The sequence below is a fragment of the Ovis canadensis genome, chromosome 2 (genome assembly GCF_042477335.2).
Source record: "Ovis canadensis isolate MfBH-ARS-UI-01 breed Bighorn chromosome 2, ARS-UI_OviCan_v2, whole genome shotgun sequence".
Taxonomy (NCBI): Eukaryota; Metazoa; Chordata; class Mammalia; order Artiodactyla; family Bovidae; genus Ovis; species Ovis canadensis.
In genome coordinates this window covers 156,883,510-156,902,136 of record NC_091246.1, presented here as the reverse complement: position 1 = coordinate 156,902,136, position 18,627 = coordinate 156,883,510, and the positions used below count along the sequence as shown (strand labels likewise).

Here is an 18,627-nt window from a genome sequence, read left to right as displayed (position 1 = left end):
TGACTATGCTAAAGCCTTTGACTGTGTGGATCACAACGAACTGTGGAAAATTCTTTAAGAGATGGGAATGCCAGACTACCTTACCTACCTCCTGAGAAATCTGTATGCCAGTTAAGAAGTAACAGTTACAACTGGACATGGAACAATGGACTGGTTCCAAACTGGAAAAGGAGTATGTCAAGGCTGTGTGTTGTCACCCTGCTTATTTAACTTATATGCAGAGGACATCATGTGAAATGCCAGGTTGGATGAAGCACAAGCTGGAATCAAGCTTTCCAGGAGAAATACCAATAATCTCAGATATGCAGATGACACCACCCTTATGGTAGAAAGCAAAGAGGAATTAAAGAGCCTCTTGATGAACTGAACTGAACTGATTGAAGAAGAAAATCTTTCTCTTCTCTTTTTAGTTGCTAAGCTCAAATGATACAATTAACCCTGGAACTGCTAATAGCCATGCCTCCTTTTCCTTTTGACTCCCTTAACCCAGACACATGAGGAAGTCCATTTCAGTGTACAAACATGAACAAATAAGTGGAGAGTGAGAGGAACCCGAAGATGCCATTTGAGTCCCTGAGGCAAGACCCACTTCTGGATTCTCATTCATGTAAGTCAATCCATTCTCTTTTCGACCTAACCTAGCTTGAGTTAGATTTCTCTCAGTTGTTTCTGAAGAATCCTGACTAATGAACATCACTTATAAGAGAATACTTATTTTTTTACTCTTTATAACATACAGAGCTGTTTCAAGTGATAATCAGTTCATTTCTTAAATTGATGGCCCATGAAATATTAACATCCCATAGGACATGTTAACATCCCACATGACATATATGCCATGAAAAATGTGTTGGATGTTCTAGTAAGTTTGAGGAAAACTAAGATAAAGTGAAACAAGATTCTTTATAGTAGGAGCTCTCAAAAGACTTATTATGATATAGTAGGGTGCATTATGCATCTCCAAAAGGAGGATTTAGTGTGCCAATTTCCCCAAATTATCTAAGAATAGAAAAATTTTAATAGAAGCCAGTTTGGGGAATGTTACTTGCCTTTCCATGAACAAGCAGGGATATTCAATTCTGAGCCACCAGGGAGGCCCCAGTAAAAGAACTAATGGGCATAAACACAAATATACTTATTAGTCTGTTTTATAGCTATAAATGTTTGTTTTCACATGTTCCTTCTTTTAGACTGCATTTACTGAGTACAATCAGTTCAGTTCAGTAGCTCAGTTGTGTCCAGCTCTTTGCAACCTCATAGACTGCAGCACACCAGGCTTCACTATTCATCACCAAGTCCCAGACCTTGCTCAAACTCATGTCCATGGAGTTATGATGCCATCCAACCTTCTCATCTTCTGTCGTCCCCTTCTCCTCCTGCCTTCAATCCTTCCCAGCATCAGCGTCTTTTCCAGTGAGTTAGTTCTTCACATCAGGTGGCCAAAGTATTGGAGCTTTAGTATCAGCATCAGTCCTTCCAGTGCATATTCTGGACTGATTTCCTTTAGGTTTGACTGCTTTGATCTCCTTGCAGTCCAAGGAACTCTCAAGAGTCTTCTTCAACACCACAGTTCAAAAGCATCAATTCTTCAGCACTCAGCTTTCCTTATGGTCCAACTCTCACATCCATACATGACTACTGGGAAAACCATAGCTTTGACTATATGGCTCTTTGTCAGCAAAGCAATATCTCTGCTTTTTAATATGTTGTCTAGGTTTGCAAAAAAAAATAAACAGATATTTATTGATTTATTTATATATTTTGATGTTCAAGCTGGTTTTAGAAAAGCAGAGGAACCAGAGATCAAATTGCCAGCATCTGCTGGATCATCAAAAAAGCAAGAGAGTTCCAGAAAAACATCTATTTCTGCTTTATCGACTATGCCAAAGACTTTGACTGTGTGGATCGCAATAAACTGTGGAAAATTTTGAGAGAGATGGGAACACCAGATCACCTGACCTGCCTCTTGAGAAACCTGTATGCAGGTCAGGAAGCAACAGTTAGGACTGGACATGGAACAACAGATTGGTTCCAAATAGGAAAAGGAGTACCATCAAGGCTCTATAGTTTCATCCTGCTTATTTAACTCATGTGGAGTACATCATGAGAATCGCTGGGCTGGATGAAGCACAAGCTGGAATCAAGATTGCCGGGAGAAATATCAATAACCTCAGATATGCAGATGGCACCACCCTTGTGGCAGAAAATGAAGAAGAACTAAAGAGCCTCTTGATGAAAGTGAAAGAGGAGAGTGAAAAAGTTGGCTTAAAGCTCAACATTCAGAAAACGAAGATCATGGCATCCAGTCTCATCACTTCATGGCAAATAGATGGGGAAACAGTGGAAACAGTGGCTGACTTTAATTCTGGGGCTCCGAAGTCACTGCAGATGGTGACTGCAGCCATGAAATTAAAAGATGCTTACTCCTTGGAAGGTAAGTTATGACCAACCCTAACCCTAAAGGAGATCAGTCCTGAGTGTTCTTTGGAAGGACTGATACAGAAGCTGAAATTCCAATACTTTGGCCACCTGATGCAAAGAGATGACTCATTTTGAAAAGACCCGGATGCTGGGAAAGATTGAAGGCAGGAGAAGAAAGAGAATGAGATGGTTGGATGGCATCACTGACTCAGTGGACATCAGTTTGGGTAAACTCTAGGAGTTGGTGATGGACAGGGAAGCCTGGCATGGTGTAGTCCATAGGGTTCAAAGAGTTGGACACGACTGAGAGACTGAACTGAAATGAGGTTTGTCATAGCTTTCCTTCTGAAGAGCAAGTATCTTTTAATTTCATGGCTGCAGTCACCATCTAGAGTGATTTTGGGGCCCAAGAAAATAAAGTCTTTCACTGTTTCCATTGTTTCTCCATCTATTTGCTATGAAGTGATGGGACAAAATGCCATGATCTTAGTTTTTTGAATGTTGAGTTTTAAGCCAACATTTTCACCCTCCTCTTTCACTTTCGTTAAGAGGTTCTTTAGTTCCTCTTTTCAATTTTACAAGTCTGAATTTTGCAATAAGGAGTTCATGATCTGAGCCACCGTCAGCTTCAGGTCTTGTTTTTGCTGACTGTATAGAGCTTCTCCCTCTTCAGCTACAAAGAATATAGTCAATCTGATTTCGATTTTGACCATCCAGTGATGACTACATGTAGAGTCATCTCTTGTGTTGTTGGAAGAGGGTGTTTGCTATGAACAGTGTCTTGGCAAAACTCCGTCAACCTTTACCCTGCTTCATTTGTACTCTAAGGCCAAACTTGCCTGTTATTCCAGGTATCTCTTGACGTCCTACTTTTGCGTTCCAATTCCCTATGATGAAAAGGACATCTTTTTTGGTGTTAGTTCTAGAAGGTCTTGTGGGTCATCATAGAACTGTTCAACTTCAACTTCTTTGGCATTGGTGGTTGGGGCATAGATTTGGATAACTGTGATGCTGAATGGCTTGCCTTGGAAACGAACACAGATCATTCTGTCATTTTTGAGATTTCACCCAAGTACCCTGAGTACACTGGCTATGTCTTAATTGTCTTTGTATCCCCGAGAGCTAGCATAAGGCCTAAAACAGAAGGCATGCACCAACACATGAATGACAGAATGAATGATGAATGAATTTCTAAAGCTTTAGAAAGTACCCAATGGAATTTTCTAAGCTGTAGGTAACTAACAGGACACGGGAATTGATAAAATATAAGTTTAAAAATAAATTGAATATATATATCTCCATTAAACCTGTCAAATAAGTCAGTGGAAAGTTTTTTTTTTTTGGTAAGATATTTAATTATTTGAGGAGTGAAAGGGAAGCTGAATTCAGCTCAGTTCAGTTCAGTCGCTCAGTTGTGTCCAACTCTTTGCGACCCCATGAACCACAGCACGCCAGGCCTCCCTGTCCATCACCAACTGCCGGAGTCCACCCAAACCCATCTCGATAGAGTCGGTGATGCCATCCAAACCATCTCATCCTCTGTCGTCCCCTTCTCCTCCTGCCCTCAATCTTTCCCAGCATCAGGGGCTTTTCAAATGAGTCAGCTCTCTGCATCAGGTGGCCAATGTATTGGAGTTTCAGCTTCAACATCAGTCCTTCCAATGAACACCCAGGACTGATCTCTTTTAGGATGGACTGGCTGGATCTCCTTGCAGTCCAAGGGACTCTCAAGAGTCTTCTCCAACACCACAGTTCAAAAGCATCAATTCTTTGGCACTCAACTTTCTTTATAGTCCAACTCTCACATCCATACATGACCACTGGAAAAACCATAGCCTTGACTAGACGGACTTTTGTTGACAAAGTAATGTCTCTGCTTTTTAATATGCTATCTAGGTTGGTCATAACTTTCCTTCCAAGGAGCAAGCGTCTTTTAATTTCATGGCTTCAATCACCATCCACAGTGATTTTGGAGCCCAGAAAAATAAAGTCAGCCATTGTTTTCAGTTTCTCCATGTATTTGCCATGAAGTGATGGGACTGGATGCCATGATCTTCGTTTTCTGAATGTTGAGCTTTAAGCCAACTTTTTCACTCTCTTCTTTCATCAAGAGGCTCTTTAGTTCTTCTTCACTTTCTGCCATAAGGGTGATGTCATCTGCATATCTGAGGTCATTGATATTTCTCCCGATAATCTTGATTCCAGCTTGTGCTTCCTCCAGCCCAGTGTTTCTCATGATGTACTCTGCATATAAGTTAAATAAGCAGGGTGACAATATACAGCCTTGATGTACTCCTTTTTCTGTTTGGAACCCGTCTGTTGTTCCATGTCCAGTTCTAACTGTTGCTTCCTGACCTGCATACAGGTTTCTCAAGAGGCAGGTCAGGTGGTCTGGTATTCCCATCTCTTTCAGAATTTTCCACAGTTGATTGTGATCCACACAGTCGAAGCCTATGGCACAGTCAATAAAGCAGAATTAGATGTTTTTCTGGAACTCTCTTGCTTTTTCCATGATCCAGTGGATGTTGGCAATTTGATCTCTGGTTCCTCTGCCTTTTCTAAAACCAGCTTGAACATCTGGAAGCTCACGGTCACATATTGCTGAAGCCTGGCTTGGAGAACTCTGAGCATTACTTTACTAGCATGTGAGATGAGTGCAATTGTGCGGTAGTTTGAGCATTCTTTGGCATTGACTTTCTTTGGGATTGGAATGAAAACTGACCTTTTCCAGTCCTGTGGCCACTGCTGAGTTTTCCAAATATGCTGGCATATTGAGTGTAGCACTTTCACAGCATCATCTTCCAGAATTTGAAATAGCTCAACTGGAATTCTATCACCACCACTAGCTTTGTTTGTAGTGATGCTTCCTAAGGCGCACTTTACTTCACATTCTAGGATGTTTGGCTTTAGGTGTTGGGAGTGATCACACCTTCGTGATTATCTGGGTCGTGAAGATCTTTTTTGTACAGTTCTTCTGTGTATTCTTGCCACCTCTTCTTAATATCTTCTGCTTCTGCTAGGTCCATACCGTTTCTGTCCTTTATTGAGCCCATCTTTGCATGAAATGTTCCCTTAAGTGAAGTGAAGTTGCTCAGTCGTGTCCGACTCTTTGCGACCCATGGACTGTAGCCCACCAAGCTCCTCCATCCATGGGATTCTCCAGGCAAGAATACTGGAGTGGGTTGCCATTTCCTTCTCCAGGGGATCTTCCTGACCCAGGGATCGAACCCAGGTCTCCCACATTGCAGGCAGACGCTTTTAACCTCTGAGCCACCAGGGAAGCGAAGAGATCTCTAGTCTTTCCCATTCTATTGTTTCCATCTATTTCTTTAAACTGATCACTGAGGAAGTCTTTCTTATCTCTCCTTGCTATTCTTTGGAACTCTGCATTCAAATGGATATATCTTTCCTTTTCTCCTTTGCTTTTCGCTTCTCTTCTTTTTCAGCTTTGTAAGGCCTCCTTAGAAGTTGAATTACTGTAAAATAAATCAGGTGTCCAGTTTCTTTGGACAATCAGGCACCATTGACACTAAAAGGCAAACTCAAATGACCTCCATGAAACTGTGCTTTTGGAGGGGTAGTGCAGGAGAATGGTATGTTGGCTTGAAGGAATTATTTATTATGAACTGAAATTTAAAAAGCTATCCAGGCAAATCAGCATTTATTTGCCTAATTTCCTCCTTACATTCATTTATTCATTGTATTCATATTATATGCCATATATATATGATTGTGTAAAACATCATACTCTGCAAAACATAGGAAAAACCCAGAGCAATTGGAAATACCTGTCAAGTAGATAAGAGCAGAGCCTATATCTGCATTTATATCCAAAAAATCTGGATTTTTGAGCCTATATCTGGAGCTTGCCACTTGCCATCATCATATGAGTTCACTAAGGAAAGACATCTGTCATTTAACACTAATTGGGTAATTACACAGTGACTCTTGAGCCCACAAATGGTTTATGTAGATAAAAAATGGTTTACATAGTCTAGCATCACAATTAATATGCATTGCATTTTAAACATCTTTAAGATGCACATAATCATTTTATCCATTGTATAAGAATGGAACTCATGTGGAGGGTTTGTCTCATAGCTGTCTTTAAATTCTTTCCACTAAGGTTTATAAACAAAAAGAAATGATTTAAGAGCTAAGAAAATTATAAGCATGGGTGATTAGTTTAATCAGAGCTTTTTTCCCCCCCTCTGAAGGATTCCCTGATTGCTCAGACAGTAAAGAATCTCCCTGCAATGCAGGAGACCAGGGTTTGATCCCTGGGTTGCAAAGATACCCTCAGAAGGCAATGACAATCCACTCCAGTATTCTTGCATGGAGAATTCCATGGACAGAGGAGCCTAGTGAGCTGCAGTGCATGCAGCTGCAAAAAGTCAGACATGACTGAGTGACTAACATACACAAACACAGTTTCTGATAAACCTAATTTCAATGAGTGTTTTCAGAATCGCAAATATTGAAAAATGCATTGTGTTAGTGTGGAACTTTGAAAAGTCACGCTAAAGAAATATACCACTTTGTTATCAAATCATTTTGGTATGGTTTTATATCTTTTTAACTTCTGACTTTAATTGGTCTTTGTTTTCCAGGGACAGACACCTGTATCATGATGGAACTGGTTTTTCTCCTTCAGGAGTCCTGCCGGGATGGTATTGAGACAACAAAAGAAACCGCAGTCCTCTCCCTCAAACAAATGGCTTAAATAAATAAGATTAATAAAACTTGCCTTCTCTAATCCTGTTTGAAAATCCCCCTTACATTCTCTTTCTTCCTTCCCAGGTCTCTCAGAACTTCTGTAGACAGCAAACATCAAAAAGACCAGATTTTTATAGTGATTCAGCCGCCCACGGCAATGAAGTAAACCCTGATTTTCTTTCGGCCTAGGAAAAGATCAGGAAAGAGGCTTCACAAACAACCTCTTCAACATTTGAGGTTAAAAAAAAAATCAGTGTAGCAGAAACGTTACTTTCATCCATACCTTTGGGGGGTTTGTTTCCTTTCTCTTTGCTTTTTTTTTTTTTAAGTAACTTAATCCGTACCCACCCCTCATACAAACATTATAAAATATTTTCTTTACCAAAATTTTTTGTTAGACATTTAAAGTATACTTTAAAAGAAATGACAAAATATATTTCTTCTGGGGGCATGACATTTCTGGTGCCTTTTTTCCTTTGCTCATTCCGTCAAATGCGGATTTGCTCCTGCTGCAGCTGGAGTTTCCCTCTTCAAGTTTCAACTAGCTTCTCAGGTGACTTCCCGCCGAGGCTCTTCTCTCTTAGCAATCTCCTTTCTCTCAGAATTCAGCTTCCCTGAATGAGTTCTGGAATCCTTGCTCTTTATTCCTTTTGTTGTTGCTGTTCCGTGGCTCAGTAGGGTCCGACTCTTTGCGATCCCATGGACTGCAGCGCACCAGGCTTCCCTGTCATTCCTTTAGAGACAGACACCCCACAAAGCAGCGCCCCCTACAGTCTCGTCGAGTGAACGCTGGTGTTCGGATCTGCGAGCAGAGGGCTGGAACCCAGAGCACTTCATGCACACTGTAGCTTTTTTCAGGTGAAAGTTCAAAGCTGATGTTCTGGAAAGGCTACTACTTGAGGCCAAGAGAGAGACATGTGTCTTTCTCCAGAGCCCAAGCGAATACAATTAAAAATAGTATTATTGACTAAACTGATAGGGAACCAGCTTTGTTGGAAAACATAGAACAATAAACTGGACAGGGATACAAATTACTTTACAAATAATACCTTGCTCACAAACAACAACATCCTTTAAAGGATACCTATATTTTCTCAACAGCGTTATTTAAGTATGGGCAGAAATAAATCTCCAAAAGCCCTGTATTTTTCTTTCCTACAGTAAATTAAAGATGTCCACACCCATATTCCATGGGACTTCTCTCTGGAAGCCTTTCAAAGGAAATGGAGAAATTCCTAGAGGAAGGTCATGGGCCAGAGAAGTACAATAAAGCAGGCTTACAAAAATGCATAATTTGTACAAGTTAACAGTATACTAGAATTACAAGTAAATCCCAAACTTAGGGAGCAGCTAGGGAAAGGCTGGAGAGGCTGAAGAGAGAAGTAGCAGATTCCTAAGTAAGTTGGTGGTATAAATACAGCAGATAATGAACTTTTATGAAACTGTATTTTAATAAAGGTTACAATGGTCGAATGTTGGCCCATCTAGACACAGCAGTGGTTGTGTTTCCTGTATTCAGATTTTGCAGAGAGCAAAGCAACAGCAGAAGAGGCTCCTTAGGAAGAAGAGCTCTCTCCCAGCACAAGAACTTTACAGCAGTTGAGCTCAGAAAATAGGCTGACCTGGTCCTCCCAAGTGGCCTAATCATGACCCCCAAACAATAAACCTGCAGGAAAATCCACATAGTCCTTGTTAAAATGAAAAAAGGGTAGTGAATCTTGCTCCTCAAAGATAGATTATTTACTCTAACCCAAGCTGCTGGGCAATGGCTTGGATAGCAAAAAGAAGGGTATTTTATTTCCTCTAAAAGCTATAAACTGAGTGTCTACATAATTCTAATGTCTTAGAGATATAGCCAACCTCGTCACATATATGAAAGGCAACTCGCATTTTTCTCTTCAAGTGACTCTAAATTTTAATCTTTATTGTCTTCTCCCAGATGTCACAACTCCTCTCTGCCAGATTCCCCATTATTTCAAGAGACAAGAATATTCCCTGAAGCCTCCTTTTGAATATACATTTTTCTGAGATCATGTCTCTGGTTTCCCTTGAGGACTGTCACATCAATAAATCTATCTACTGCCTGGATCCTTGGTTTTGAAAATAATTTTACCACCTTGGCCAGGCACAGCCAATATTTCTCTCTTATACATATTCTTTAGTTCAAGTAAAAAGTCTTGCTTGGGCTGTTTTATTTCTGTTCATAAAAATGTTCATATGCAGAATTTGGCATAATTGCAGATGGAGACCAGATTTTCTGCAAACAGGCCAGTTCTTACATATGGGCCAAGGAAGACCCTACCTGAGCCTGGTCCAATATAAACTTATACCCACTACATGGACTCCTCAGAGGGTATGGTTTGCGGAGCAATACTCTGACAGATCATATGGATTAACTTGGACCAAAAGCTCCCAGTATTAAAAAAAAAAAATCAAAAAGCTTTACTCTTTTAGAAACATTTAAAGCTTTCAAGCCCACACACACTCAGATAGTACTGATAATCCTCTCTCCGTTTGTGGGATTTGGAAGAGCTACAAAGAACGAAGAGCCACAATATTTTGACAAAGTGATATAGTCTTCTCTTTAGGTATATTTGATGGAAACTTTTGGACTTTTCCCCTTCACTTAACATAATGTCATAAATACAGCAACATTTGAGTATATGGAGACTTTATAGTAATATGATACATAAATATACATAATTCTCTTGTATATATAAAGTGTCAATATCTTTAAAAAATTACCTTTTGTATAAAACTTTACAGTTTTCAAGGTACTCTCACATACATTATCAGTACAGATTCTATATTAAAAATAACTTATTATTCAACTAATAACTAAGGAGCATAACTCACTCCACTTCTCCTGATTATGTGAGAGAGGGCATCTGTTCAGTTCAGTCACTCAGTCGTGTCCAACTCTCTGCGACCCCATAAACCACAGCACGCCAGGCCTCCCTGTCCATCACCAACTCCTGGAGTTCACCCACACTCATGTCCGCTGAGTCGGTGATCCACTCCAACCATCTCGTCCTCTGTCGTCCCTTCTCCTCCTGCCCTCAGTCTTTCCCATCATCAGGGGCTTTTCAAATGAGTCAGCTCTCCGCATCAAGTGGCCAGTGTATTGGAGTTTCAGCTTCAGCATAAGTCCTTCCGATGAACACCCAGGACTGATCTCCTTTAGGATGGACTGGTTGGATCTCCTTGCAGTCCAAGGGACTCTCAAGACTCTTCTCCAATACCACAGTTCAAAAGCATCAATTCTTCAGCGCTCAGCCTTCTTCACAGTCCAACTCTCACATCCATACATGACCACTGGAAAAACCATAGCCTTGACTAGATGGACTTTTGTTGACAGAGTAATGTCTCTGCTTTTTAATATGCTATCTAGGTTGGTCATAAACTTTCCTTCCAAGGAGCAAGCATCTTTTAATTTCATGGCTTCAGTCACCATCCACAGTGATTTTGGAGCCCAGAAAAATAAAATCTGACACTGTCTCCACTGTTTCCCCATGTATTTGCCATGAAGTGATGGGACTGGATGCCATGATCTTGGTTTTCTGAATGTTGAGCTTTAAGCCAACCTTTTCACTCTCCTCTTTCACTTTCATCAAGAGGCTTTTTAGTTCCTCTTCACTTTCTGCCATAAGGGTGGTGTTATCTACGTATCTGAGGTTATTGATATTTCTCCCGATAATCTTGATTCGAGCTTGTGCTTTCTTCAGCCTAGCGTTTCTTATGATGTACTGTGCATAGAAGTTAAATAAGCAAGGTGACAATATACAGTCTTGATGTACTCCTTTTCCTCTTTGGAACCAGTCTGTTGTTCCATGTCCAGTTCTAACTGTTGCTTCCTGACCTGCATACAGGTTTCTCAAGAGGCAGGTCAGGTGGTCTGGTATTCCCATCTCTTTCAGAATTTTCCACAGTTTATTGCGATCCACACAAAGGCTTTGGCATAGTCAATAAAGCAGAAGTAGATGTTTTTCTGGAACTCTCTTGCTTTTTCGATGATCCAGCGGATGTTGGCAATTTGATCTCTGGTTCCTCTGCCTTTTCTAAAACCAGCTTGAACATCTGGAAGTTCACAGTTCACGTATTGCTGAAGCCTGGCTTGGAGAATTTTGAGCATTACTTTACTAGCATGTGAGATGAGGGCAATTGTGTGGTAGTTTGAGCATTCTTTGGCATTGCCTTTCTTTGGGATTGGAATGAAAACTGACCTTTTCCAGTCCTGTGGCCACTGCTGAGTCTTCCAAATTTGCTGGCATATTGAGTGCATCACTTTCACAGCATCATCTTTCAGGATTTGAACTAGTGTAACTGGAATTCCATCACTGGCTTTGTTCTTAGTGATGCTTCCTAAGGCCCACTTGACTTCACATTCTAGGATGTCTGGCTCTAGGTGAGTGATCACACCATCATGATTATCTGGGTCGAGAGGGCATCAGCATTTTTTAAATTTAATTAGGATTTATACCGTACCTGTTTCCAAACAGGGTTGAAGTGATATTTAGTATTTCAACCCATTGAAAAACAGCCACATGACAAGTCAAAGATATTTTACAGAATGAAATAAAAGGAGTCAAATGTTTACAAGAAACTGCAACAAATTGTGAAATCCAGGCCATGAACTTGTTTCTCATAGGGGTCAGCATTTACTTACTAAGTGGGAATGCTGAAACTCTGGGCCTGTGTAACAGTATGTTTCCAGACTTGTCTCACTAGCAGGGTCTCTGGACCTCATATCTCAGGGAATGGTTGGTAAACCAAATGTTCTGGAATCTTTAGTAGTTGCTCATTTTTAAAATGCATTTTCCTGGACCTGACCTAGGATTACTGGTGGTAGGATTCTGGGATCTATGCTTTCACATGCTCACCAGGTAATATTTTTGCTCTTCAAAGTTTGAAAACCCTGCTTTCTGGTATCAGTACTTATTGCACAAGAACTATCGAAAACTTGGCAACAAGAAGGTAGAAAGCTCGGCGACTGATCAGTCTCTAGGATACTGCTTTATGCCTTCCTGTTTCTGCTTGTGCTTACCATACTTGCAAACACTTTGCCTACTGCCCACTTGATGTTTTGCTTTGGATGGTTTCATGTACTTGACCTCTTCTGACTGTAATGTTATTCTCCTTCCAACATGTCATCTTCCTGCTCATCAGCTTTTTTTAAACATTCCTGCCACAGATTCCTGATATTTGTGTATGTTCCAGCACCCGCTGGTTACTCCTAAACTCATGTTGATAGCTCCACAGGCTACTACACTCTCTGTTTGTATCACTTGGGATCAGTTTACTCCATTTTTCTTCAAGGGAACATGGGAGACACTCTCTACTCCAGCTTCTGGCCATCAATGCCCAGATAAGGCCTTAGGTAGGAGAAATGATCTGATCTCTGCTCTTTAGTGTTATTTCCAGTTCATGGGCTTTATTTGATTATTCTCTCTATTCGAGGTACATATATTATGCTTTTCCCACTCTCCAAACTCTCTTTGACACAGTCTACTGCCCCTGTCATTTTCTGCTTTCCTCAATACAGTCACTGGCTTATACTATGTGAGTGAAGTCGCTCAGTCATGTCCGACTCTTGGCGACCCCATGGACTGTAGCCTACCAGGCTCCTGTGTCCATGGGATTTTCCAGGGAATAGTGCTGGAGTGGATTGCCATTTTCTTCTCCAGGGGATCTTCCCAACCCAGGGATCGAACCCGGGTCTCCCACATTGTAGACAGACACTTTACCATCTGAGCCACCAGGGAAGTCCATTGTCTTCTACATTGGATGTGACCCCTATATCTGATGATTTCATATGAAGGCACACTCAACATCTCGACTTCAAAATTTATGGCCCTAATTTCTACACTATAATTATCAATCCTTCAGGCATATATTTGGGAATCAATTCATCATCCTGTAACACTCACTTACCCCCAAGGTCTTTCTTTTGTCTTCTGTGAATTTTTGCCTTTTCTCTTCAAATTTAGGATTATACTCTGCACTGCTCTCCTCCCCTTTTAGGATTGTAAAACTTTTTACTAATGTAAAAATTTTACAATATTTTTCAGAAATATTTTCTCCATCTTTGAGAACTATCCTTTGTCCCTAGTTCAGAGCCGCTTTTTCTGGCCATAGACTACTTAGGAAACTTTTAAAAGATAGTAGACAGTGTAACCTGAGAATCTGTGATGTTTAACTTTGCTTCTAAAGTTGTCAGTATTAACAGGAAGATCAGGTGGAAACACCATCTCCGCAACCAGCTCCTCTGGTCTTCTTCCTAAGACACCAAAGTTTCTGCACACCTTCCACTTTTCTCCAAACTTACCATCCAAACCAGAACAAGTGCAGAGTGTCTGTTGGGTGCATGAGGTTAGGACTTCCCTTATAAATTTTAGAAGAGTTTTACAGGGGAGGCAGCTAGCAGATAAGGCCCAGCAAATTGGCTCATGGGCAATTCCATAGCGATCAGTAGGAATTCACAGTGATATCTTCATGTGACCTTTGTTATATGATTCCTCTGCTGGGGTGGCTAAGAACCCTAGTCCAGCACTAGCGCTACCTCACGCCAGTTGGAGAGAGCCAACTGCTAAATATTTAGGACCATCGCAAGCTAGTTGTTAAATATAGCCACTAATAAACATTCAATTGATGTGGCTCAGACAGTAAAGCGTCTGCCTGCAATGTGGGAAGACCCGGGTTCAATCCCTGGGTTGGGAAGATCCCTGGAGAAGGAAATGGCAACCCAGTCCAGTATCCTTGCTTGGAGAATCCCATGGATGGAGGAGCCTGGTAGGCTACAGTCCATGGGGTCGCAAAGAGTCAGACACGACTGAGTGACTTCATTTTCACTTTCTTTCCATAAACTTAAAAAAATAGACTATATTTAAAAACAAAGGTAAAAATACTCAAAACTCATGATGTTAAATTTACAGTTACTGTTATCTAGGCCCTAAAAATAATATGTAATGATGTGCAATGGCATATTTCTTCATAACTCTGTTCAGTGACATCAAGTTGGTCATTCAAAATAAGCCACAGGAGAGGATCTGTACCTCAGAAATCACCAAACTGCAAACCAGGACTCATCCCCAACCTCTCCTCCACCTCCAGCCAGTTTTTAAATATTTGTCAGTATATGATCCCTGTGAACCCACTTAGTATTAAGATGGAAAGCCACAAAGAACAGTACAGTTAGGTGAACTTTCTCAATTTGTCAATTCCCTTCAGTCTGCTTTCCTTTCAATGTGGTCTCGCATCTCCCAAGTCAAAGCCTTTGGAAGCAGAACCTGTATCGGATAACTCACCTGAACAGTGTTTAGTCTGAGTTTTTACTTTATTTATTGGCTTTCCTCTGTAAGACAAAATCAGAAATTCCTTTGTAGAAATTGTATATCTAAATGTTCTCTGCTCAAAATCCCTGCCCTTTTACTGACATTGTATCTTGGGCCCTGCACTGCACGTGTGTGTGCATCAGTATTTGTGTTCTATGTTTATGCATATCTGTGTGTACTATAAAATAGCTGTACAGCTACTTCCGATAGGCTAATTTTAACTTAAAATAACTACAATTTAAGCCCAGCTCTGTATCTACTAAAACACTAGAAAGGGAGACCATTAAGTGTCTTAGAATCAATATTTTAATTCTTAAGAGGGAATTCAGTAGGAGGTCAGCAAATGTTATTAAAGGATCAGGAAACTGACTCAGGAAAATCTAAAGAAAGACTCCTTATATGGCAATGATAAGGCTAATGGGAAACTGAAAGCGATCTTGGAGACTGATTGGAAATTTTATACAGAGGAATCATTGTTCTCTGTTTCCACTCAGAATAAGTCAAGAAGTATTCAACTTACAGCACTTTATTGAGAGAACTTTACAAGAATTCAATAAGAGAAAATTATCTTAAGGATTTTTTCTCCTAAAGTTGTTTCTTAATCAGCCATTTTAATCAATGATCCCACAGAAGCTTAAATTAAAGGTAGAGTGCCTTATTACGAAAAAGTCACCCATAAGAGCACTCAATGGAAGATGGGATGTCTGGATTTTCCCCACAGGTAGATATGGACTTTAGCTTTCAAAATATTCTTCAAAGTTCTAAGCTCCATTGAAGGTCATATTTACTAAGGCTAACCCGAAGAGATAGGCATGTATAATTAAGGGGTAAGGATATAAATACCTAAGACAGGTAATACCAAATCAGACCAAAGAAACTTTATATCTGAAACTCAGTTGTTGATTGTGTCAATGAGGTCCTTTTGTGGGAAGTCATGTGAGGGGGCTCAGATAAACAACTTTCCCTAATAATCCACTAAGTCCATATGTGTGTCTAATTCCATTTTGAACTCACTTATGTGTTTATATGTTCAACCTCTTAGGGTAATTACTTCCCTAGTTTTTATGACCACTTTTCTGGTATACTGGCTGCCCTGGTGGTTCAGACGGTAAATTGTCTGCCTGCAATGCAGGAGACCGGGGTTCGATCCTTGGGTCGGGAAGATCCGCTGGAGAAGGAAATGGCAATCCATTCCAGCACTCTTGCCTGGAAAATCCCATGGACGGAGGAGCCTGATAGGCTACAGTCCTTGGGGTCACAAAGAGTCGGACACGACTGAGCGACTTCACTTTCACTTTCACTTTTCTGGTATACTGAAATTTGTTGAATCTCTATGAATGCATTAAAATCCTTTTAGAAAAAGAGTATAACCACTAAATGTATTCACTAATTGTTTAATGTGATTAACAATAATTAAGTAATTAAAACAGTATTTAATCCCAAAGATTTAAGTATCCATTATTTGGCCTCTGCTTATCCTGTTATCTTCTCTCACCATAAACTTTCCTCAACCCACTGCATACTTTATGGTTCAACTACTTTAGATTTTTTTCAATTCCTTAAAATTGCCATAGAAATTTGGCAGTTGACATTTCCCATATTTTAAAGATGTTTCCTTCCACCACAAAGACTTCCTGGCTTCCCCCTGCCACCCTCTACCTGGTTTAGGTGGTGGGCCCCGCTGAAGAATATTTTAATTTCCCATTAGACTGCCAGGTCCTTGAAAATAAGGACTGTCTTGTTTACTACTCTATGTCAAGACAGTAGGCATTCAATAATAATTATGTAGAAAATAAGTAGATCAATGGCTTTAAAACAATATCACCACTGTGTTCATATACTAGAGGCTCCATGCATTAACTCTGACCCTCACAAACACGGCCCAACTTCATGGCCATTATATTTATCATTTTTTGAAACACACTAGAAATCATGCAGTCCCCCAAATGCAAATTTATAATGATATTATACACATGCCAATTCATGCTTTCGTATTCTTTGTTAGCAGTTAGATAGCATCACTGACTCAATGAACATGAGTTTGAGCACATTCAGTGAGCTAGCGAAGGACAGGGAAGCCTGGCATGCTGCAGCCCATGGAGTCACAAAGAGCTGGACATGACTTAAGGACTACACAACAACTAGTGGTACTTTGGATTTCATTGGATTTTTTTGTCTGATATCTTCAAGCAAATACATATAGTGGTGTCAGGATCTCTTCAATAGGTTGTAAAGAATCATTTAGAATTATCATCCTATAAATGTGGTTTGCAGAATAGAAGAAGCAGAAATGGTTTTCTGCTGAGTTTCAATTTATCTTGTTTGATTTTGTATGTTACTGGCAGCACACACTTTTGGCCTTTGTTAAGGGGAGTTAAGAGTCACTGTAAAGTTTAAGAACATCTCCTCCTTCAAGGAACAAAAGCAGGAGAAACTTTCATCATGATGAGGGAAATCAAACAAACCTTGGTTTTGAAACTGCCTTGTCCTCACGAAGGTGACTTCTTAAGGGAGGAAATCAAAACCAGAGTGGGAAAATAGAGGCAGGGGCCACCAGACTAGTCAAGATTAGTTGAATATAAAGAAGTATGCTCTTTATAAGTTGTTTGTAGACTTTATGAGAACAGTAGAAGAGAGTCATGGCAGCAAAGTATGGATTTAAGAAAAAAATATCTTGGTCTATAGGAGATCTAACTTGATTTTATTAGTTTGCTCTAAAGTATATGACACTTTAAGCTTAGAAAATGACTTTCTTGTAAATGGCTTCAATAAACACATATGTTGATAATGACAGTTTTGGTTTATATCTTATTTTAAATAGTTCTTTCTAACAGATCTTAGGTGCTGCTGGGTGACATTTTCTGAAATAAATCAAGATTTTAAACTCCAAGTTCCTTCTGTCTTAAAGGAAAATCACAGGTGAATAGGTGATCATTTATTACAATCATTAGTGAAAAATATTGTTATCTGCTTAAGTTTTTCTTCAGAACAAACAAATCTTTTATTTTGGAATAAAAGGGTCAAATCATATAAACTTCCAGCTGATGACTGATGGCAAAAATTGGTGATTAAGGCATAGACATTTTTTTCTCTCTTTCCCTCTCTTTATAAGCTTTCTCTCTTAATGATTTTAATGAAAAGTTCAGAGAAAAATTGTATTGATTTTATGTCATGAGGCTAAGAGAGTTGAGACACTCTCAAACTAGTCATTTTGGTAATGATTACAAATCATTCTGATGGAGGAAAGAAGATATTTGAAAGATTCTGCATATTGTTCCAAAAACTCATCTGCTCAAGACAGGGATGAGAAGACAGGGTCTAGTGGCACCATGTTTTGAAAAGATGGCCTTTATCTAGGTTCACACATTGAGACTGATTTTTATGTCTTAATTAGTTTATTTTAGTCTGAACAGTCCCATCACTTTTTCCCCCAGGACACTGACTTTTTGAAGCATTTAAAGAAGTTGTTTTGTAGAATATCTCCCATTTTGGATGTGCCTGGTTATTTCCTCTTGATATCTAGTAATCGCCTTTTATTCCTCTTTCCCCTGAATTTCCTGTAAGTTAGGTCTCAAACAGGGGTCAACAAACTACAACTTACAAGCTACATTGAAACCCTTGCTTATTTTTGTAAATAAAGTTTTATTGGCACAGAGTCACATCCATTTGTTTATATATTGTTGTGGCTGCTTTCTCCCATAAGGACAGGGTAGAGTAGTCGTGATGGAGACCATGTAGTCCACAAAGACTTAAAAAATTACACTCTGTCTCTTTCTAAAAAATATTTGTCAATTCTTAGACAAGAAAATTGGTGGATTGAGGTAAAATACCTTTGGCATAAAAGTGATATATTTCCTATTCAACATCTCAGGAGGCACAATGTCATGCTACCCAACTATTAGTGACATTAGTAGCCTTGATGAAGCTGGTGATAGCTAGATCTCCCCATTGAAAAGGTACATTTTTTTTCCTGTTTCCATTTAGTAAGTAATTCATGGAGTGACATTTTGGCTCTGTATAAATATTCTATTACTCAAAAATCTTCCCTCCAAATGTTTTATTATCTGTTGATGATCTTTGCCTGAAATAATTATTTCATTAGGGGTTGAAAAGGGTCATTTTCCAAATCTATCATTCATTCAACATCTATCAGGTGATA

General features: G+C 39.7%; 2 protein-coding genes across 12 annotated transcripts in view; one reads left to right on the top strand and one right to left on the bottom strand.

Annotated features, from left to right (window-relative positions):
- Nucleotides 1-7,166, top strand: part of UPP2 (uridine phosphorylase 2) — a 98,769-nt gene extending 91,603 nt beyond the window's left edge. For all 6 annotated transcript variants that reach the window (XR_011254527.1, XR_011254529.1, XM_069577489.1 and 3 more), the window contains one exon: nt 7,032-7,166. The gene's annotated coding sequence lies outside the window, so the exon portion shown is untranslated. The remainder of the gene's footprint in view (nt 1-7,031) is intronic.
- Nucleotides 1-18,627, bottom strand: part of CCDC148 (coiled-coil domain containing 148) — a 329,833-nt gene that overhangs the window by 46,042 nt on the left and 265,164 nt on the right. The window lies entirely within an intron of this gene.